We start from the raw sequence: 23,126 nt of genomic DNA on the forward strand, positions 1-23,126 counted from the left end.
ATATGTGGCTAGTTAGTGCCTGTTCTTTTGACAACAGTGTTACAGCCTGTTGTTCAAGTGCTCTATGGACCAGGAGCTTGTTAGAAATTCAAATCCTTGGAATCAAAATCTGCATCTTAACAAGTACTCCAGGTAATTTGTATGGACATTAAATTTGAGGAGGGAGTATACAAATTCTTTTTCCAGTGAAACTTTGTTTTGGCTATTTTTATAACTTTCTCTTTTCTTTTTTCGTTTTGGGCCACACCGTGTGGCATGAGGGATCTAGTTCCCCGAGCAGGAACCCATGCCCCTTGCAATGGAAGTGCGGCGTCTTCACTGCTGGACTGCCAGGGAAGTCCCCCACGTTTCTAATTTGTATAAACTTTTCATGTGTCATGCTTCCTGGGTTTCCCACTCCCCGTTTTTAAAATAACTTGTTTTTTATTCTAGTTATAAAAGCATAACCTGTTTATATAGAAAAATTAGAAATTAATTTTTCTATAAAATAAAATTTTTCTATAAAAAAAAAATCACTTGTCATCCCACCAACCAGAGATAACTTCTATTGACATTTTGGGTGTTTATCCTGCCAGTCTATAAAATGTTGTTTATTTCTTAATTATATAATACACAAATAAATTCTTATCATTAAAACAATAACATGTAAAATGAGGTGCCCTCAACTACTTCCCCAAATGCAGTCCCCTCCTGATCCATTCACCAGGTGAAGGACATTTGGGTTGTTTCCAGTTTTTGGCAATTATAAAGTTGCTATAAACACTGGCTTTCAGGTTTTTGGGTAAATATGTGGGAATGAGATTGCAATTAGAAAACTTTTTTAAAGGCTGCATTGTACTTCAGAATTTGAAGGTATATGAATATATATTCACTTATTCATTCAATTAATGAATATTGAATACTTATGCTGTATTAGGCAATGAGGATATAGTGAACGTAGTGTTGGTCAGCATTGGTCCCAACCCTCATAGAATTTGTTTTTAATCAAATCCCTATTAATAGACATTTAAATTATTTCCAATTCCCCTATCATAAACAATGAGTTTTAAAATTTCAATTCAGTCATCTGCTGTCTACCCAAAATTTTCCTTGGAGTTTTCAAGGGAAAAAATGAGCAACTAGGCAGTTAGTCTTGGTTGAGGGAGTCACCCGACTCTAACCACAGCACTGGTTAGAGGTGGGTGGGAGGTGGGAGGGTAGAATCTAACCTCAGGTAGCTGTTGCAGATTAATTCTAGGTTAATGTGGAGAACCTGGGATCATCCTTCATCTTCCTAGGCCAGTGGTTTTCAAACCTTAGTGAATACCAGGATCACCTGGAGGGCTTGTTAAAACACAGATTCCTGGACCCCACTTTTGATTCAGTAAGTCTGAGATGGCTCATTAATTTGCATTTTTAACAAGTTCCCAGGAACTTATTTTGAGACTGCCCTAGGCTATTTCTGGGAGTTTCTGAGCCTGATATCTTAAATTTGGACTCTCCATCAGTGGTTAGGAATTCAGAGATCTAGAAGTAGCTATCTCTGAAGTTACTGGAGAAGTTACTAATGCAGACGAAACGTCTGTGGGCCTAGAGGCTCCTTTGTAGGATCACCTGACAACTCCAGTTCCTTGAATTTTATTTCTTTTCCTCTTGATTACTATCTTCACGCAGATTTTCCCACGTTACGCTGGTTGGCAGGGGAGCCTCTCCTCTGTCACTCTCCGCACCGTCAGTAGGCAGGGAGGCACTCCAGTGGAAGGGTTCTTCCCGAGCAGTGCCTTAATATCAAGCTCCAGAGTTTCCTAATCTGGGTTAGGGATGACTGGGTTTCTAGCTGCAGGAGCCTAGTGATAATGGCAAGGCATTTACCTGAGACTTCAGAAGGGCTGAGATGAGACATGCTTACCCTGGATTTGGGGGGATCTTGAGGATATGAGCTAGCTCTTGGAGCTGCAGGGCCCAGGTCCCCCAGGCAGAGGAACCACAGTTCTAAGAGTTGCTGGTAAGTGTAAAGCTAACTCAGAGAAGGCTTTTTGGTTTTCTTCCCTTAGCTGGTTTGGTGGGCAAGTTCAAATGAGGGATATGTGGGTTCATTCCCCTCATAGTGGTTTGAACCCAGTTTGAATCCAGCCACTCACTAACTCCACTGCTAACTAGTTCTTGGAAATTTTCCTCATCTGTAAAATGAGGACAGCACTCCCATCCCTCAGAGTTACTATGAGGACTAATACAGTAACATATGTAAAGCACCTTGTTAGCTCAGTACTCGACACACAGCAGGACCCTCTTTATCTTCTGGGAGCGTGGGTCGGAGTGAAGCTGTGGCACATCATGCTGTGGGACCTTCAGCGGACTCATCACAAAGGATGTTTGATTTTCTTTGTATATAAGGGTACTGGCATTACTACCTCTGGAAAATGAAGCTAGCTAGCATTGGGGGCCTGCTGTCAAGTCACTCACAAGCATACACGTTCCCTACAGAGGAGGTAAGACTGGAGCCTATAATAGCTGCCAGGATAAGAGCCTGGAAGAGTAGGAATGTAAGGTCAATTTGGAAGAATGAGCGTATAGGTTAGCATGACAAAAGTGTGCTTTCATTTGTCATTCCCAGATACTCTAAAAGGTTAATACTACTTGTAAGTTCACTATATACATTATTCCAACAACCTGACTTATTTGCAGTTTAGTACCTATGTTTATATTCCAATTTTACGTTTTACTAGTCAGGAATCTTTTCCTGTTGTCTTGGGCATATCTCAGCCAGTGAAAATAATTTCCCCCTCTGTCAGAAACTTACTCAAAGAAGAAAATAACCAGAAGCCTGCTTTTAAAAAAGTCTGTAAAATGAAAACTTTGGATACAACAGAGTATTTGTGAAGGTGTTTTTTTTTTTTTTAATAAGAAGTCCTTTAAAAAAAAAAAAGGATACAAACTCCACTGGCAGAGGAAATAGTAAATCATTTCAGAATGGAATGTACAGAGTGCACTCCCATCCCCACACTCCTACTGTCCTCTCTGAGTTCATGCTACTTTTGTTGAAGACGCATCATGGATGTGAATCTTCATTACAGTCTTCTGACTCTGCTCCCGTATCTCCCATACTTAGTGGAAGGGAAGATGGGTGGTGCTGTTCCCTAGGACTTCAAATGCTTCAAAGGAAGCATTTTCTCACTGAAATGTTAAAAATGGTGTTTGGGTTCCCTTAACTGTGAATTAGATAAACTACTGAGAGCTAGCCCGAAAAGCTAATAGCCATTTCAAGATTGTTTCTATGAGAAACACATTTGTAGGTCCAAAAATTGGCTAACGACCAACAAACATTTGAAATACAATCTGTTATAGATTGGGAAATGACTGAATATTTGTAAAAATTTGATTTATACAAATTCTTTCAAGTGTGCAGTAAGCCACAAGCATTTCTTGAGTCCCTGAACATGCTGCATTAACAAATGTAGTGTAGTACCTGTACTAACATATCACTTAAAGTTCAGACATAACTTGGGGGGTTGTCATACTATTTGCTCTACTTTTGTGTATGTTTGACATTTTTCGTAATAAAAATAACATTTATTTGAAATTCTTTCAAATAAAAATACTGCATTTCATTAAAAAAAAACCCTTTCAAACATAAATTTCAAAAATCCTCAGGGGATCAACCTAGGGCAAAATTGGGAGGCAATGTAAGAACACCTAATACGACGTAAAAACTTGAATTTTGAATTGCATCCATAATACAGATACAGCAAATCAGCTATCAAAATGTTGAAAACATTTGAAATAATGGACCTATTTTAAAGCCTCCAAAATCTCCTATCAATGTTGTTTATAATTACGAATCTTTCAAATGCCTAAGTAAAAAAAACAAAACATTGCAATTGATGTAAAAAAGGAAAATGAAATTCATCTTTCAGTATATTTATCTCTTTAAGATTTAGCTTGATAAAAGTCTACTAGACTTCCTAAAATATAATTTTATTAAATTCAGAGTTAAAACATTTACTCTTTAGATATTTACAGCCAACTAATAAATTTCCTATAACATCTTTCGTATCTTTTATAAACATAATATTTTAAAAACCTATAATGTCATGATGTAAAAGAGAGCAATAATTATAATAAACAAAATAATAAATGAAATATGATATGCCTTCTGCTATGTACCTATGAGTTATACCGAATAATCATTACAACAGATGTCCTTAGAGAACAAAGGAGAATGAGAAAGTATAAAGGTAGAGGAAGGCATGGAAGATATTTTCTGTTATCATCTACTGTGTGGTCTTCCACTGCACTATTTTTTAAACAAAAAAAGGTTTCCGCCAGGGCAAGCCCCGCTTCAAATGTCCCCTTACCCTCCTGACTAGAGAATAATGTGTTTGTGTAGTATATGATTTCATCAGACAAGGCTGTGAACACATGTGATTTATTCAATGATCCTATTCTGCTTCCTTTTAAAGATAAAGAATGCATTTAAGTCGATTGTGTATGAGACTGTGGTCATTCCTTAGAAGGCTCTATTCAAACAGAGAATAACATTACCCTATTTTAAAACATTAAGAGTGTAGCCATTTCTTTGGTCTTCATTTTCTTTCCAGGCAATATCAATTAATACTTTCATTTATTTTAAAAGAGAAAAATATAAAACACAAGTAATTACTTTGAAATTGTTTTAATTTTCTTTGTATAAGCAAAACAGCCCCGTAAAACATTCACTTTTCAAAAATCTTTATATACAAACAACAGTGTAGGATGGAAGAAACAACTAAAAACAACACAGCCACCCACACAACAGCTCCTAACAGTAGGCCCCGTCAGGGTGCAGCTCTCATGAAAACAAGCTGCTCACGTTCCCAGAACCACAATCCCCAGGGAGGAATCTTGTCCTCTTTAACTTGCTGCGTGGTAGAGCCCAGAGGAATCACTCAAACTATGAAAATCCCAAAGCATGTTCACCTAGGGGGAAATGAGGAGACAGATATGACTTGAGCATGATAATTATTTTCTTGTAGTAACAGTAAAGAAAACCTTAAGTGGTAAAGGCTGCATGAGTTCCAACTTCAACAGGTAGCTAATTGTGTATGTATTTTCCAGACACAGCATTTGTTAGCTAAGGCAGAACACACAATGTATACTTGCCACTGTCTTTCAAATAATATTCTCTAAAGTATTCACATTTATTGATTATAGATACATGTAAGTGGTATTTAAAATAATAAAACATAGTAAACACCAGACATACTGTTCTAGGTACTTCATATAGTTTATTTCACTTAATCCTCACAGTAACCCTATGAGGTAAGAACCATTATTATTCATGTTTTACCAAAAAAAAAAAAAAATGTAAGTCATACAGAAATTTAATTATTTGACCAAGATCACCTAACTAGAATGCAAAACTAGGTACCTTGTCTCCAGAGCTCTTGCTTTAAATTTAGCTCCAGTTCTGTCTCATGAAATTGGATTTTTAACCCCACTATCACAGAACTATTCTTCCAAGACTGTAAATTCTGTTTCTTCTCTGTGAACTTCCACCTCTTCCAATGAAAATGAATAATTGTTCATCTTCTGCCTCCCAATTCACCTTCTGGTTTCACCTGCTTCCGTGTACAATCTGGACCCCTAGTCATTTCAACTATGCCCCAAACTCCTCCCCAGGCGTCTCCTACGCAGTCAGACCAAGGTGGTGGCCTGCACTGGCTGTCTCTGTTCCTACCACTGCTTCCCAGCAGTCAAGCATTACTGCTGATCCAAGAAAAAGTCATGCTGCCTGTTGGTAAGTGGGCCTCACTACTGATCAGCAGTCCTTTCACTGACACTGCACAGCATCCACAGCAGCTGTTCCAAACTTCTCCCAGGATTAAATCCCCAAATGCACCCGTCTAGCCCTTTGTAGATTATCTTACCATGGCTTTATTTAAAATTCATCCAAAGTAGGGTTGTCAAAATACAGGTTGCCTGGTGATATTTGAATTTCAAATAAATAAGGAAACATATTTTAGGATAAATGTGTCCCAAGTACTGCATTACAGAAATATTTAAATGGTATTTAAACTAATAAAAATAGCAAACTGTGTACCGAGAGCCTACCAAATATTGCATAGAACATACTTAATACTCAGAAGTTATTCATTGTTTACCTGAAGTTAAAATTTTACTGGGCATCCTGTATTTTAATTTGTTAAATCTAATTCAACCGAATTCCCCTCTTTCCATTCCCAGAAGTACCCTTCCTTTTTTCAGAGGTTAATTCTCTGACCTATGGTATTGATCTTTCCTCCTTACTTCACTTTCTTCTTTATCCTACATATCCCTTCCTTTCTACTTTCAAGCATGCTCTGGTCACTCCTACCATGGTATTAATGGTCCCAATTCTCCACCCCTGTGTGAACTCATGCCCTTTGCCATGTCACTTTGCAGTTTCTCTAAAAGGTGAATTCTATTTCCCGCCCCCTTGAATCTGGGCTTGGTCACACAACCTGCTCTGTCCAATATGAGGCAGAAGTGCCTGTGTGCCAGTTTGGAGTCTAGGCCTCAAGAAGCCTTGTATGTTTCTGCTTGCCCTCTTAAAGCTCTTCTTCCAGATAAGAAAAAAACAAAAACATCTGAAAAAAACAAAAACACTAATTCGAAAATATACATGTACCCCAGTGTTCACAGCAGCATTATTTACAATTGCCAAGATATGGGAGCAACCTAAGTGTCCATCAACAAATGAATGGATAAAGAAGATGTGGTATATACATCCAATGGAATACTACTCAGCCATAAAAAAGAATGAAATTTTGCCATTTGCAGCAACATGGATGGACTTTAGCATTATGCCAAATGAAACGTCAGAGAAAGACAGATACTGTATATCTCTTATATGTGGAATCTAAAAAATACAGCAAACTAGTGAATATAGTTAAAAAAAAAAAGCAGACTGACAGATATAGAGAACAAACTAGTGGTTACCAGTAGGGAGAGGGAAGGGGGAGGGACAATTTAGGGGTTGGGGATTAAGAGGTACAAACTATTATGTATAAAATAAGCTACAAGAATATACTGTACAACACAGGGAAAATAGCCAATACTGTATAATAACTATAAATGGAGTATAGCCTTTAAAAAATGTGAATCACTATAATGTTCACCTGTAACTTACATATAATATTGTACACCAACTAACTTCAATTAAAAAAATGCTGCAATGAAAAAAAAACCAAAACCAAAACCAAACTCTTCTTCCGTCTCCATGAGAAAGGCATGCTCAGGGCAAGCCAAAGAGTCCCAGGAGGATGACAGATATGTGAAACAGAACCCAGCCTAGAGGAAAGCCCACATTAGGCTTTCAGATATATGAGCAAGCCCAGCTGAGATCAGCCAACCTTCAGACACTTGAGCTATAATAATAATTACTGTCTTAAGCCATTGTGTTTGAGTGTTTATTATGCAGTAAAAACTGAGACATCTACCCCAACTTTCTTTCTTGCACTCCCAACCTACTGCAAAAAAGTATCCTTTGTTTTTTTTTTGCGTTTGTTCTCTCACCACTTATTTTCATTATCTGTACCAATTCTCTCTTAATTGACACCAAAAACCTCTTAATGGTCAGTCCTATCGCTTGGCTCTCTCATCCACCTTGGCCTCTGTATAGCACCTGACACTGTAGATCACCTGACACCTCTGTTAAATTTCCCCCTCCTTGACTGTACGGCACTAGTCTCAATTTCTTTGATTATTTCATCTACTTCAGGGGCTTATCTTCTCTCTTCCACTCTTCTGGGAGGTTATTCATTCCCCCTAACAGCAACTGTCATTCATTTGACTCACACATCTTTATCTCCACCCCCCAATCTCCCTTCTAAGCTCTAGTTCAATTGGTTCTCAAACTATAGTGTGCATTAGAATCACCCAGAGGGCTTACTGATATTCAGATTGCTAGGGCCCCAATCCTCAAGTTTCATATTCAGTTAGTCTGGGGCGGGGCCTGAGAACTTACATTTCTAACAAGTTTTCAGGTAATGCTGATGCATCACTTTGAGAACCACTATTCTAGTTTCATATTTCTAACAGTCTCCACCCGGTTATCCACAGGTGCCTCAAAAATCACATACAGTGTCAATTAGAGGTTTTTTATTGTAAGCCCTAGGAACCAACTTGGGCTAACTAAAGCAAAACAAGAATTTATCAGGGAGTTCACAGAATCAATGTGAAGGCTGGTAAACCATGTTCCAAATAAGAAAGGAACAAGAAGAGAGACTGCTTGACAGTAGGAGCCTTACCTCTAAGTCTGCAGAAGTGAACAAGTGTTTCTTGTGTTCTTGAGTCCCTCTGTTCAAGATCAATTCTAAATGAGAGTCCTTTACCCACCCCCGAGTTGTACCAGGGCAGTGACAGAAAGGATTATGGTGGAAGTAGCCAAGGACTCCTCTTCTTTCATACTGTCTTAGTTCAGACCCTCATAATCAAGCAGGTGGATTACTACAACAACCTCTTAACTGGTTTTCTTGCCCCTAATCTAACCTCCAGTTCATTCTCCTCATCATCTTCAGTTATCTCTTTAAAACGTGTCGTTTTCTTCTTTGCCTTGTATGGTGTCGTGTTCCTGTCTTATCTTGTTTTATGTAATAAATTGCTTTTCTTTATGTGCAAGTGGTTGGGATACTTTTGCCTTAGCAGACTGATAAAACGGAAAAGTAATTTTAGAAGGTAGAGAATACATCCTATTATAAAATGAGGATCGATCTAATTAACCTAGTAACCGGGAAACGATCAGAAGTGGTCCCAAAGTTTTGCATGGAGACCCCTCTAGGAGCCTTTAAGAGATCAATATCTCGCTAGACTAAAAACTTCCTCCTCAAAAGGACCCAGTCTGGGCTTCCCTGGTGGTGCAGTGGTTGAGAATCTGCCTGCCGATGCAGGGGACACGGGTTCGAGCCCTGGTCTGGGAAGATCCCACATGCCACGGAGCAACTGGGCCCATGAGCCACAATTACTGAGCCTGCGCGTCTGGAGCCTGTGCTCCACAACAGGAGAGGCCGCGATAGTGAAAGGCCCGCGCACCGCGAAGAAGAGTGGCCCCCGCTTGCCACAACTAGAGAAAGCCCGCCCTCGCACAGAAACAAAGACCCAACACAGCCAAAAATAAAAAAAAAAAAAATTAATTAATTAAAATACATAAATAAATTAATAAAAAAAAAGAAAAAAAAAAGGACCCAGTCCTCATTGTATCACCAGCACCAGCTCATAACAGGCACTTAAGAAATCGTCTCCAGGCCCTCCTTACTTTAGATTACTGTCTGTATTAGCCTCCTGATTCCCTGGTCTGCAGTCTCTGCCTGCCTATCTCCTCACTACCAAATCCTTCCTGTATAGCACTGCTAAATCAAGCCAATCATCATTTCCTGCTCAAAACTTTCTGACTCCCCAAAACATGCTTGCCAACTCTAAACTCCTCAGTATTCAAACCCTTCCATAATCTGGTTCCAACCAACTTTTCTAGGCTTTCTTCCACTCCTTACATATACTGTCAACCAGTCTAGACGAATAACATTTCTTTAACTTAACCTTTTCTGCTCTTGTTGGTTTGGTTCCACTTTTTGGAATGTGTTTGTTGCATGTGTCTATCCTACCCTACCTCCAAGTCTTGTTAAACACCTGTCAGTGTTCCTAATCTTTTTTAATCCATGAATCACATCCCAGGTTCTTTTGGTCATGTCTTCTTGTACCCCATACCCCTTAATTCCAGGTTAAGGATTTTCTATTTGAAGCTATTTAAAATTAATGTCTTGTTTGTATAAATACTTCATAAGAGTTGAACATATACTATCTTAAACTATCATTATATACTTGTATTATTTGTTTTACCAGATTTTAAGAGCATTAAGGAGCTTTCTACTACTAATTAATTTTCTGTATTTCCCAGAAACTACTCTAGTGCCTTACACATAGTAGTGATGAGTATAATCTGTTGAACAAATGAAAAGATGGATGTTTATAATATAGGGCTAGTGTTTGAAGTAGATCCCCTTTAGATAGCAGCCAGTGGCTGTGCTGGGAATTCCTGAACTGCTGGAATCAGGGGGTATAAATCTTGGTAGCTTGGAACTAGAAAGTGAGTCTAAACCGAAGATGATCAGGTTGTAGTCAAATGCCAGGAGGCCAGACACATGCATCAAGTAAAAAGATCCAAAGGTCAAACCTGAGATGAAGTGTAGAGCAAAGGGTATGGAATCAGGCAAAGACACAGTAGAAGCAACAACAGTTTAAAACAGGTTGATGGGGATCTGGGATAGTGGACTTCATGGCACTTACCAAATCAAAATGAGTGGTTTGTTGGTAAAATGGAGTTGCCTAAGAATCAGAAGTTGGGCTGGCAGCTATTTATCATTTCTAGCAAAGAAACACATACATGGAAATAAATTTATAATAGCAAACATAGGAAAATATAAACAGGCCTGCTTTGAGGGGTAGATTTAATTGAGCTCCATTTTCTTGCTTCTGCCCTGTCATCTTAATTTATTTCACACCTTTGCACAAGTTCACATCCAAGTTCTAATGTATTTTTTGATTCCTTTATATTATGGATAAAGAAAAACATATTTTAAGAGATATAGTATCATAGTACTCAATACCAAATAGAAAAATTCAGAAAAAAATTTTTGCTATATTTTTTAGACTTTCAATCTACCAATCAGTAAAGCTACAATAAGAAAACTATATCTAATAACCACTGATTTTCCTACGTTGACTGTTCATAGACTGGAAAATTCCAAGAATATTTCACAAAGGTTTTTAAAAAAAATTTTAATGCAAAACAAAAAAAATCCTAATTATAAGAAATGCATATTTTATTATTGATAGCTCTGAAGAATTTAATTCCTACAACCTACCTTACCCTATAAACCATTTGTTTTGTTTGCCTGTCAATCTGTGAGGTTGGGTTGAGGAGCAAAAATGCACAGTGTTTCCTTGTACTAATTAGCATCAAGCATTGTGGCAAAAACTAATGTCCACATGAAAAGCACAGCAAAATTCACTTTAAATCCTACTGTAAATATGCAAAAGTCCTCTGCATGAAGTCCTCTACAAAAGTCCTCTGCATTTATTTTTATTGTAAAATAAATTTTATTTTGAATTAAATGCTGAATAAATTATACTTTTAAAACCTATATTATTCTTCCTGATATTACTGAGGGAAGGATAAACTCCCATATTAATTTCTTTAAAAATTAATATTTGGTGGGGCTTCCCTGGTGGCGCAGTGGTTGGGAGTCTGCCTGCCAATGCAGGGCACACGGGTTCGTGCCCTGGTCTGGGAAGATCCCACATGCCGCGGAGCAGCTGGGCCCATGAGCCACAATTACTGAGCCTGCGCGTCTGGAGCCTGTGCTCCGCAACAAGAGAGGCCGTGATAGTGAGAAGCCCGCGCACCGCGATGAAGAGTGGCCCCCGCTTGCCGCAACTGGAGAAAGCCCTCGCACAGAAACGAAGACCCAACACAGCCATAAATAAAATAAATAAGTAAATAAAAAAAAATTAATATTTGGCAAGCAACATAGAAGAGTAGGAAGATCACTTACCAAGGAGCTACATTACCTGGGTCCCACTTACACTTGGGGTCTTAGGCGAGTTATTTATTCTAAGTCTCAATTTCCTCATCATAAAATCTAAAGACTTGAATTAGTTCGGTGGTTCTTGCAAGGAAGATGCATTGGAACTGCCTGTGGACATTTCTGACTTGGTAGATGTGAGAAGGGAGGGCCTGGGTAACTGTGACTTTATAATATTTCATAAGGGATTCTGATGCATATTACTGGCTAAGAACCAATGGTCTAAATAATTTCTTGGGTCCTTTGCGATTCTGAAACTCTACTTTTTACATCCAATCAATGGACTTTTAACAGCTCCTAACTTTCATCATTATTCTCTTCTTAATGAATAAGTGTATTTTAGGAAATAGAGAAGCTGTAATTATTATAATAATAATTTATCCTAAATTATGAATAATAGCTTACAGTTACTGAGTGCTTACCAGTTCTAAGGTATTAACTCATTTAAAGTATGTAATTTAATCTTCACAATCACACCGTGAGGTAGGAACTAGTATTATCATCTGTATATTACAGATGGGAGAACTGAGGTACAGAAAGTAATTTGCCCAAAATCACAGAGCAGGTAACTAGGGAAATTGGGCCGTAGAGCCTGAACTCTTAACCAGTATGCTACGCTGCCATTCAATAAATGAACTATACATACAAACATACCCATCCCTGCTCCCCATACACATAGCACTGCTTTCCCTGCTACTTCTGGGGGAAAAAAAGGGTGTGTTTTTAGAAATTTGTGGGATCAGAAATGATGGAAAGGGGAAGCTGGGGAAGGCAAGAATGAAATGACTTAAGTGAGCTGAGCCTAAGACCCCTGTCCTGAGTGACAACAACTAGAGACCACTTGGATTCACAAAGGCCTCTAAAAAGGGTAATTACGTGTAGGAATGATTTCCCTTCCATTATCATTTCATTCCATAATGTCTAAGACATGTTCTTTTTGACTGATCAAATATTAATTTTAAAAACATTAGAAATTTACCTTATTGGATGGACTAGACCCAAAACCATAAAGTAAAACAGGAAAGTAAGTACAAAAGCCAAGTTAGAGTGTCAGAGAGAGGGTAATAATTGAAATGATCCAGCCTAATACTAATTTTGGGTATACAAAGAATTTATAACACTATACCTTGGCTTATGAAGTATGAGGTTCAGATGGCAGAGACTAATACATTATAAGTATAACCTTCTCTTCCCAACAGTATAGATAAAGAATAATCTAGCCGAGGTTGGTGGTCCTGAATTTAGTGTTAAATGCCAATCTGCATAGCAGTTATTTTTTCTGTCTGGGTGCACTCAGCAATCTGGGAGCAGACACCCAGTTAGAGCTGTTGTTTTGTCAGGTAAGTGATATCAGGGTAGCAGGGCAAAGGAGATGTGGTTCCTGGCAAGAGAGTGGTAATTTAAAATAGAACGCAGCAGGAGATGAAAGAAGTGAAGGCAGGAGAAGGCTGATAGGGAGAAAGAAGAGAAGTCTATGGACTGGAGGTCCCAAGTCAGAGAAACCTGAGAAGGGTGAGAGGCTGCAGCGGAGTGAGGAAGAGGACTGGAAATGAGATGTCAGGGAACTGAGAATGGCTGTACTGGGAGTAACTGAGTGACAGAGCTAGGATGAAAGTTCTGGCCAGACAAAGTGAAGTCTGCATTTATGAGGTTAGAGGTGAAACAGATTGGGTGTATGACAAATCCAGGATGTGGCAATACAAGTGAGTGGCTGAAGATCACATCAAGGAACTTTGAGGCTGGTGCTGGGTGAGCTGTCTACTTGAGTGATGAATTCACTCAGGATGACGGGAGGAATGTAGGTAAAGAGGAAGACGTAAGCCACGTGTCACAGTCATTAGTAAATTAAGTCTTCAAAGGCTCTGGATATGCTTAGTACAGGGGACTGTGTATTCTAAAAAGGTATCCTTCCCCCTTATCTATGAGTTTTCTTAAAACTAATCTTTGCTCTACTTTTTAGATTTGGCAAGAACCTCTGCTTCACATTTTCATCTTAAGGAGAGGTCTTCTCTGCTAAAGTCGAATGGAAAATGAAATTACCTGCTAATTCAGGCAAGAAAAACCTCAGCTCCCTACTCTCAAAAATTTCTGAAAATAAATGTTTTAAAAACAAATTACAACTCAATTGCCCTAGTTCTGGTTTGAAAACATCTGGTGAGACCACTGGGTACAGTTTCCCACTACCCTTTTTTTTTTTTTTTCTTCTTTAGGTATAAAAACACCCATACAAAGGTTTCTTATAATCTTGAAAGAACAGGGTGGCATGCTATTTACTGACAGGCTGACCTTTACACAAAGAACCCCAACCTTCAACAAGCTAAAATTACTGTTACTGATGCCTTCAGAATATTGTCTTCTTCAGAAAGCATCATGTTTTGTCCAAGTCATACAGAAGTGGCTATATTATGGATACCATTTGGTCACCAAATGGTGCAAGGCAGAGGGCAGGGGAAAATTATTTCTCCAGTACCAACTGTAAGTCTGATACTGTGCAAGGAAAAATAGGAAATGCCAAATATGATTCCTAATGTCAAGAAACTTACAATTTACTTCTCAGTTACATAATACTTTAGCCCAGAGCTATGTCTTACATTTTTTTGAATCACCCACAGCATCTAACACAGGACTTTATAGATATCAACAAGTTAATAAAAAGTTAAAACAGCAATACAAAATGTTTAGAATTAAGTAATAAAATACATGTTTAATATAAATGACCAAGAGAAAACAGTTGACCTTGTGTCATTGCAATCTACGAAAAATCTTGCTCCTATTCTAATTTTATATTTTTAGTTTGAACATGTACTGACACAGGAAGGTCCCTATTCCTACTCATTGAAATCTTCAGGGAAGAAAAGAGCCAGGTCAGCTTTCCTTAGAGGAAGGAATTGGAGGTCAGGCTTATACTGCACTAGGGAATCAAAAGTAACTGAGTCCTTACCCGCAACCTTTCTCAGATAGTCAAGGAAACTAGCCTTGAGCAATAGCTCTTTTAAGCATGCAAAACTGTAGGTCAACCTGTTACTGAAACCCTTTCCCTCTTGGGTGCTTTGATTTTACATTATACTGTTATCCTTCCATTCACTTATCAAAAAATTATTTGAGCACCTACTATATACCAGTGATGTGTTCCTATCTATTATTTCTGATTCCTTCACTACCTCTTCATTTTCTACCCTACCATTCACACTTTGTCGGTCCTCAGGTCTATTCTTTTATATCTATCTATCTAGTCCTTCAGAACGTGTACCAGTTCTCAGAGGTTCCCAGCCTTTAGGCTGGTATCTCCCAACTTACATATCCAACACACAAGATGGAAGGTCTTTTCTTTTATACAAACTATTCACCTTTTATTTATTTTTAAATTTTTATTGGAGTATAGTTGCTTTACAATGCTGTGTTCGTTTCTACTGCACAGCAAAGTGAATCAGCTGTACATATACATATATCCCCTCTTTTCTGGATTTCCTTCCCATTTAGGTCACAAGATGGAAGGTCTTAAATGTCCTGCTACTGCTACACCTCACTGATCATTCCTTCTGAGTCTTTCCTGCTGGCATCTCTTCCTCTAGGGAAGTACTAGGTTCTGAAATTTTTTCAACACTCTTAGTTTGCCTTTTCACTCTGTGCTCTATCCTTACACAATTTCATCTCCCTCTCCGTATCAATCGCCAAGTTTAAGAATGAATTTATTTCTATTCTCGCTCTTTCCATGCTTTAGATCTTCATCAAGCCTGTTGCCCTTACTTTTATCCGGGTAACTCCTCTTCCTCTTTAAATATTAGCTTAAAGTCATATTCTTCAAGAAAGTCTTTATTCTTCTCTCTAGACTAAGTTGGACAGCTCTGCCATGTGACTTTATGTCACCCTGTCCTTTTCTTTTGAAGTATCTGTCATCTCAAATGATCTGTTTAATGGCTGTTTTGTCCACTAGACCAGGGGTCAGTAAACAATAGTCCATGGATCAAACCCAGTCCCCCCGCCTGTTTTTTAAATAATGTTTTATTGGAACCCAGACACGCTTTCCTATATGTATTGTTGATGATTGCTTTTGTGTTTCAATGGCAAAGTTGAGTAGTTGTGAGAGAGACCATATGGCCTGATAAGCCTAAAATTTATCTGTCCCTTCACAGGAAATGTTTGCCAAACCCTGCACTAGACTATTAGCATGAAGGCTGAAATCATGCCTGTCATTCTCACTTCTATATTCCCAGCACCTAGCATAATACCTGGTACATAAGTAATTTTGGACTAATTGTATTTCAGCCTCAAGCTTTAACCCATCTTGTCAGTGATATGAATGAGATCACGTTAACTGGCCTGTGTTTATAACAGCATTATAATCACTGCTTATTCAGATAATGATTGCAGTATTCTAGTCCAAGGCAGGTAGAGAAATTAATCAAATAAAACACAAATGAATGGATTATTGCAACCACAGGTAAGTGCTCTGGAAAAAAAGAAACATAGTACAATTAGAGTGTGTAACAGAGAACCATAATCAAATATATAGCTTGGAAAGGCTTCCCTGAGGAAGTGACCTTTGACCTGAAATTTATTTATTTATTTATTTTAAAAAGATCTCTCTTTTAAAAAAATATTAATTAATTAATTAATTAATTATTTTATTTTTGGCTGCATCGGGCCTTTGTGGCATGCGGGATCTTTCTTCATTGCGGCATGCGGGATCTTTCTGCTGCGGCACACAGGCTTCTCTCTAGTTGTGGCACCCGGGCTCCAGAGAGCGTGGGCTCTGTAGTTTGCAGCACACAGCCTCTCTAGTTGAGGTGCGTGGGTTCAGTAGTTGTGGTGCATGGGCTTAGTTTCCCTGAGGCATGTAGGATCATAGTTCCCCAACCAGGGATCAAACCCACGTTCCCTGCATTGGAAGGCAAATTCTTTACCACTGGACCACCAGGAAAGTCCCAACCTGAAATTTAAAGAATGAACTAACTGTGCAAAAAGAGGTGGAGAGAGGAAGAGCAAACCAGGCAGAAAGAATATCACATACAATTCTCTCTTCTTTGGAGAGAAAGAACATGGCATGTACTGGAAACTGATATTCTTGTCAAATAATGAACAATAAAGTAAGTTCCTTCAAAGTTAAGAGTAGGATCCAAAATGGAGCTAATCGATGGAATATTTATAACAGTGTAAAATTTGAAACATTCTGTTATTGGCCAACAGTAGGAAAATGGAAAACTGTTGTATGTCCACGGCACAGCATTTTATGTATCCATTAGAATAATTTATAGAAAAATTCTAATTTGCATGAGAAATGTTTCTGCTACAATGTAAAGTGAAAAATACCAGGGGATTACTTCCACTGTGTAATATATTTATAGAAAATTTTTCTAGGAAAAAAAGGACTAAAATGTTAATCATGACTGCCTTTGGGTGGGATTGAGTGTCCTATATTTTCTTTATGGTTTTCCATAATTTCTTTCCTATGTATTTCAAACCTTTAAGATTGGAAAAATACATTTTATTGAGAAAATAAGGAAATATAAGTGTTGGTCTGTGACCTACACATCTGACAGTAAATAGTCTTTCCTGGTCCCTGGAATGGGGATGTAAAATTAGGATCAAAACCCAGGAGAGTTCACTGTCAATAACAAAAATTATTAGTGGATGTTTTCCTGGAATGTGATTTAGGCTGTGAATATGTAAGTGCAGTGGGGACTCTGGGGCCAGGGAAAACCAGCCTGAGATATGCTGCTCTACAGACACACTGCTTCTGAGATTTTGAATCTTGATTATTTAAACTGAGAACTTAATCTAATCTTCCTCCATGTGTGTTTGGTTTCTTCCTGCCTCGTCATGATCCATCAGAAATGCCCCAATATCAGTTCTGGACATGTAATTTAAATGAGGGTCCTGGAAAGCTCAATCATCAATTCTAATATTACTTTATTCTGAAAGCTTCTTTTTTGTTTCTCAAACATCATCTTTAATTTATAGGCTCAATGGTCTCTCCCTTAAAACTATTACTGCTAATTTATGGAAGTGGAAGAGTTGAGAGTTGTTTTTTCAAAGTTTTGCTTCTCCCTGTAACTGAGTAGATTAATTGGTTAAAAAGATAAGAACAGAGGGAAATTCAGCTCTCACCACAATGATTAATTTGACTTTCCTTTAGTTTCTTTTAAAAAGAGACATAAAACCCCATTCTTTTAGTCAAAAAATATTTTATCATTCAGGCAGTACATATTTATGTGTCTACCTTATACCCAGACAGCTGCTATGAATAAATTGGGGGAAACCTGCATGAAGTCTTTTGAGAGTGAGGAGAGCTGATGGCAATTGCCTCCAGAGTTTGCCATACTTAATTAGGTCTTCCAAATCCCTTCTGGGAGGAAATGAGTTTCTTTACCATCATGGTTTCATAGAGGCCAGACACTGTATGAAGGATTGGGTAAAAATTTCCCTTAGAAAAGATCAACTACCATTTATATGCATGTGACACCTAAAACCCACTGATCCCCTTTAAACTTTCATCCCAAATGTTTGTTTCATCACCAAGGTAGGTGGTATTATTTTTCTGACAATGGAAAAAAGGTCACCATAATTCTGCTCTCCCAGGTATGAGAATTTTGAAATCTTTTTAACTCAACTCTGTATTTTGCTCTGCTTGAGAATCCATAGCAAAAACTGCACATGACCTTTCCAGGATCTGCAATGATCATGGTTCCTAGCTGCAGACAGTGGAGTCCACTACAGGAGTTCAGTAGAGAGAAGTAACTCCTCTTTGGGGGGCACTTAGAAATGTATGAGGGCATTTTTATCACAGTGGCATGTAGTGCCCAGGGGCCAGGGATGTTAAATATCCTGCACAATAAAGAATTGTTTCATCCAAAATATCAGGAGAAGCCCCCTTGAGAAACACTGAGCTCAGGGTCAACTTCATGGGCATGCAAACTGTGCAGTCATACAGGGCCCACTGCTTGCTTTAATGCTCTGCAGTTACCATTCTGAAAATCTTAATACTTTTATGTTTGAATGTCTGTTTTATAAAAGAAGTGGTACAATGGATCATACCTGCAAGCAGAGGAGGCAATCTGTTTGTCTTCTTGCTTACTACCCAGTTTGCATACAGTCTGCATAATGCCTCACAAGCACAGGATGCTGGTGAACCTAAGCATACAGGAACTCAGGGAGTTACAAAGTGACTACACGGCAAACATGTTATATCTATGACTGATTTAGTGGAGGCGCTGACAGTTCCAAGAGGCTATGCTTTCCATTTCAACCAGAACTTGCTTCAGCTGCAGAAAGAAGGTAATGGCATCCTAAGAAATACAAGTGACCAAAGAACTCTATCGTAGCCTTACTTGTGTGTGTTACTTCCCTGTATGACCACTTACACTGAAAATGATGACACAGAAGGAAGGGGAAAGGCAGGGCAACCCATAGTTCCTTTCTGTTCAGTCCTTCCTTACTCAGGTTGGTAGGATGTGTGCATATCAAGAAGGGAAACAAAAACAGCTGAGTTAGTTTTGTGCTGCATTTACACTGTTCTGATAAGCACAAAATACATCCTCGTGGCATGTACAAGCTACGAAATATGAATTGTGTCATTTTGGTGATTCCATATATGAGTTAAATGTTCTTATATTTGCATTTATAAATGGCACTGCACAATATAAAGACAAATGGTAAAATTCATTCTAATAATTGAAATTCTAATTTTTCTTAGAATGACATTAAAAAGCAAATTAAAAAACAGCATGACAAGTTGAGGGAGAGATGACGGAAGAAAGAAAAAGCTTTGTATTTTAGTACATATAATGGCACTTTTTTCCTGCTTTTTGAACAGGGGCCTTTCATTTTTCATTTTGCTCTGGGCTCAACAAATTGTGTAGCTGACTGTGACTGAGCTAGTTTAAGCAGAAAGGGATTAAAGGATAGTATTTAGCTCATAGATCTCTGAGAGGACCAGAGAACCAGGCTTGGATAATACACGGCTAGAAACAACATCCAGGAAAAACCAAACCGGGAAGAACACTTCATCCCACATCACATCCGCTATTCTAGCAGAAAGCCATCCTAGCACCACTTGCCAGTCAGCACCTATGGCTCTCAAAATGGATGCCAGAACTCCTCCCCAGCTACCCGGAAGAACCATACCTCCACCACGGTGTCTGCCAGAAAATCCCATCTCCCTGAGTGCAACTGAGGCAGATCTATGTCTTGAATGGGTGCATCTGATTGCTGGAAACTAGGTTACATGTAGTGAAACGCTGAAGCCAACATATAATTGTTAGCATCTTCTCCAACTAACTCCCCATTCAGTGAAGTCCCTTTGGTAGCTTGGGAGTATTCACACCATGAAAATGGGTCAATGCTACAAATCAGGGTCTTTCCCCTCCTCCAGCCATTGTTAATGATTTACCAGCACACCACGCATCCATTCCAGTACTCTAGTATTTTTTAATTTTCTAGCTTCTAAAGTACAGAAAAGCAAGCTAGAAGGGGGGTTGGATAAATGTTGAATAAGCCATCTTATAATATCTGCCAAAAAATTATGGTATCCATTGCCTTCTGTTCTAGATTATAAATTGCTAACAGACATTGAACAGTATTGGTACAGAACGCTGAGCAGGCTTTTACTAAAGGCATGACATGGTGAGTATAGGTTAGTGAACTAGAAGGGATGATAAAATGTCACTTGATATGACTGAAATATATTTCTATGATGCTGGACTATTAACTCTCTCAGGGCAGGAACCATGTCCGTTTTGTTTCTCGCTGTATCTCAAATCACCTGGCAAATAGTCACTCAACATTAACAGCAATAACAAAAAGAGATGCTTTAAGTTTGTTAAGTATAGAGTTCAATTTTGGCATTTCTCATATTGTATGTAGATAACAGTTCCAAATGATTTTACTGTTTTCAGATGAGTTAAATTTCTGGATGTCAAAGTTTATTATGATACTTTCACATACATTATCTCATTTGATTAAGCCTTACAATATCCCTGAAAAGTTAAAACAGGAATTACTATCCATTTCATAGATGAGAAAAGAAACCCCCCAAAATACAGTTACCTTTCCAAACTCATTTACCTAGTAACTGATGGTTTAATTTTTCATTCTCTGACTCAAAACTCCAGAGCTCTTTCTTACCTCAGGAGAATATAATTATAAAACACATTTGATAATGATTAATTAGGGGAGTATTGTCAGGTTTTCAGTTTGAGCATTAACTTAAATTTGATTACATGCAATGGACACAATATCCTAATTTCATGTTGCAAATGTTTTTCTTCAAGAGTGAACATTCTTTCCTTGGAGTTCTAGAAGGATTTGAATGATGGTTGCAACTGCCTTTTTTTAAAGTAAATGAGTTGATTCAAGAGGTAGGAGGAAAGAAACCCTTTTCTAGAAATAGCTAATCTGTGAATCTCATACTTTTACCTTTTTCTAGTTAGGAATAATATAATTTAAATATTATGGATGTACTTGATTATAATATAGTACAGGGATTCTCGATTTTATATTACTTAAGAATCATGACAGAGGTGGGTGGTCCAGGCCCCATCCCCCAAAAATGTAAGTTAGTAAGTGCCAAAATATTAAATTTTACAGAACACACTAGTGCCATGAAATACTGTGAGAATCACTGGTACTGTGCATCTGATATTCAGCTTGTACAAAATATTTTACCAGAAAACGCATTTAGTATGGTAGTCCTATTTTTAAGTCACTTCTATAGCTTTCTAAAACTAAAATCAACTTAGATTTTGCCTCTTAAAATATTAGGTAAGGTCCTGTATATTAGTAGAAATCTTGCCACCTATGTTTACAATCATGCTCTCAGGTTGAAAACTGCAGGCTAATTTGCTGTGGTAATCAGTCTCGAATCCCTAGGAACATAAACTCTTATTAGCATTACATGTTATGGGATTTATAGACAGCTGACCAGTGATCTGTCCCTCTAGGCCTTTTGATTTTCCTACTTTAAGAACCACAATGGTTCCAAATGAGGATCTCTCACACCACTTCAAATATACGGCAACTACTAACCATTAAAATAACACCTGTATAATACACGCGTGAAAGAATGATCTCTAATTTGAGTAGACTGAAAATGACTGTCGAAAGTCCTAATTCTGTGGCATATTTCAAACTTGAAACCACGGTTTCTGCCTTCTACTGCTTCAATCTTTTTGCTGGGAAGAAACCCTAATGGATTTTCAAGTGAAACTCTCGTTGCACGGATGAGGAAACTGAGGCCCGAAGAAACCAAATTATTTGTCCAAGGTCATGCCCAATATTAGTGACCAAGTGAGACAAAAACCCAACGGTTCCAATATAATGGCCAAGCCAGCTGCATCTATTACTACCCTTTTTTTGCTCTCCGTTTCACAACTGCACCCCTATTCCCCCCTCCCCCACCCCCGCTTTTGGATAAAGTTGTTTTGTCTAACGGTCTTTCCCCACCCCCTTTTGCTTTTATGCCTTAGGATAGTAAACCCTTACACAAACTGTTAATGAATAACACTGGAAGTCCACATCTGACGTGGTGACTTTCTTGGGCCTTCTTCTTCGGCCGAAAATTTCGCCGAAAGGCTCTTAATCCTACGTTCCGCGGGGAAGGGAGGGGAGGAAGGGGAGGAGGGAGGTCACTGGGAACTGACAAGTCCTTACATGTCCAGGAGCGCGCCCGGGACACAGCCTGTGGGCCCTAGGAGGAAACCAAGGAAGGACATACTAGGGCGAGAGGGGAGGAAAGGGGCGGGAGAAAGACACCGCGGTGGGAAATCCCTGTGCACTGCATCTGCCAAGCCCTGGCAAACCTAAGCAGAGCTGAGAGTGAATAAAACTCATTAAGCAGCCGGGCGCACACACTGCGCAACAGCCGCGGAAGAGGGGGCGCGGCGGCTCGCGCCGCATGTAGGGGAACAAACGGCGGGGCGGCTCTTTTATAGGCCGAAGCCCGCGCTCGCGCGCCCCCGCCCCTCGCACCGCCCCTGGGCCACGCGCGAGGCCGCAGCGTTACCTGAGAAGGGCCGGCTGCGTCCGCCGCCCGCCCTCCCGCGAGGCTGCGGCGGCACGAGAGCTGCGCCTCGCTTCCCTGCGGGCAGGTTTTCTTACCTTGTAAAAAGCCGTTTCCGCGGCTGCCCCCGCCTTCTCTGCAGGATGTGAAATGGCGGTCGGCGAGGCGAGCGCGATCACCGGGGCTCCGGCCAATCCCGCCTAGCCACCAAAACGGCCCTGAACACGGGCGCCCCCCTCCCGCCAGGCCCTCCGAGCCCATCCATGACATCGGCGCTCCGCCGCCCCCTCCCTCCGCTGCCCCTCACCCAGGTGGCCGTGCCCACCGGCCGAGTCATCGATCCCCCGCGCCCGGCGCTGGCCGAGCTTTCCGGCAGCCTCCGCTCTCGCTGCGTGCCCGGGGGCGGGGGAGAAAACACCTACTCTGCCCCCGCCTGGATGTCCCGCTGGGGCGCCCGCCCGGTTCCCTCCCTTTCCCGCCGCTTCCCCTCCCCCAGCTACTCACAGCCCTCTCTTCGCCGCACACACAACCCCCCTTCTTCCCTCCCCCAGTGG

At 39.6% G+C, this 23,126-nt stretch overlaps 1 long non-coding RNA gene and 1 pseudogene across 1 annotated transcript; one reads left to right on the forward strand and one right to left on the reverse strand.

The window, feature by feature from the left end:
* Window positions 1–4,668: 4,668 nt before the first annotated feature.
* On the reverse strand, window positions 4,669–22,829 carry LOC137769277 (uncharacterized). The gene is made up of 3 exons (XR_011074934.1): window positions 22,671–22,829; window positions 10,279–10,356; window positions 4,669–4,935 (listed from the first exon to the last, which is right to left on the reverse strand). It is a non-coding gene; the product is annotated as an uncharacterized lncRNA (long non-coding RNA).
* On the forward strand, window positions 13,252–14,055 carry LOC137769694 (uncharacterized; annotated as a pseudogene).
* Window positions 22,830–23,126: the final 297 nt, after the last annotated feature.

This window comes from Eschrichtius robustus, chromosome 9 (assembly GCF_028021215.1).
Source record: "Eschrichtius robustus isolate mEscRob2 chromosome 9, mEscRob2.pri, whole genome shotgun sequence".
Lineage (NCBI taxonomy): Eukaryota > Metazoa > Chordata > Mammalia > Artiodactyla > Eschrichtiidae > Eschrichtius > Eschrichtius robustus.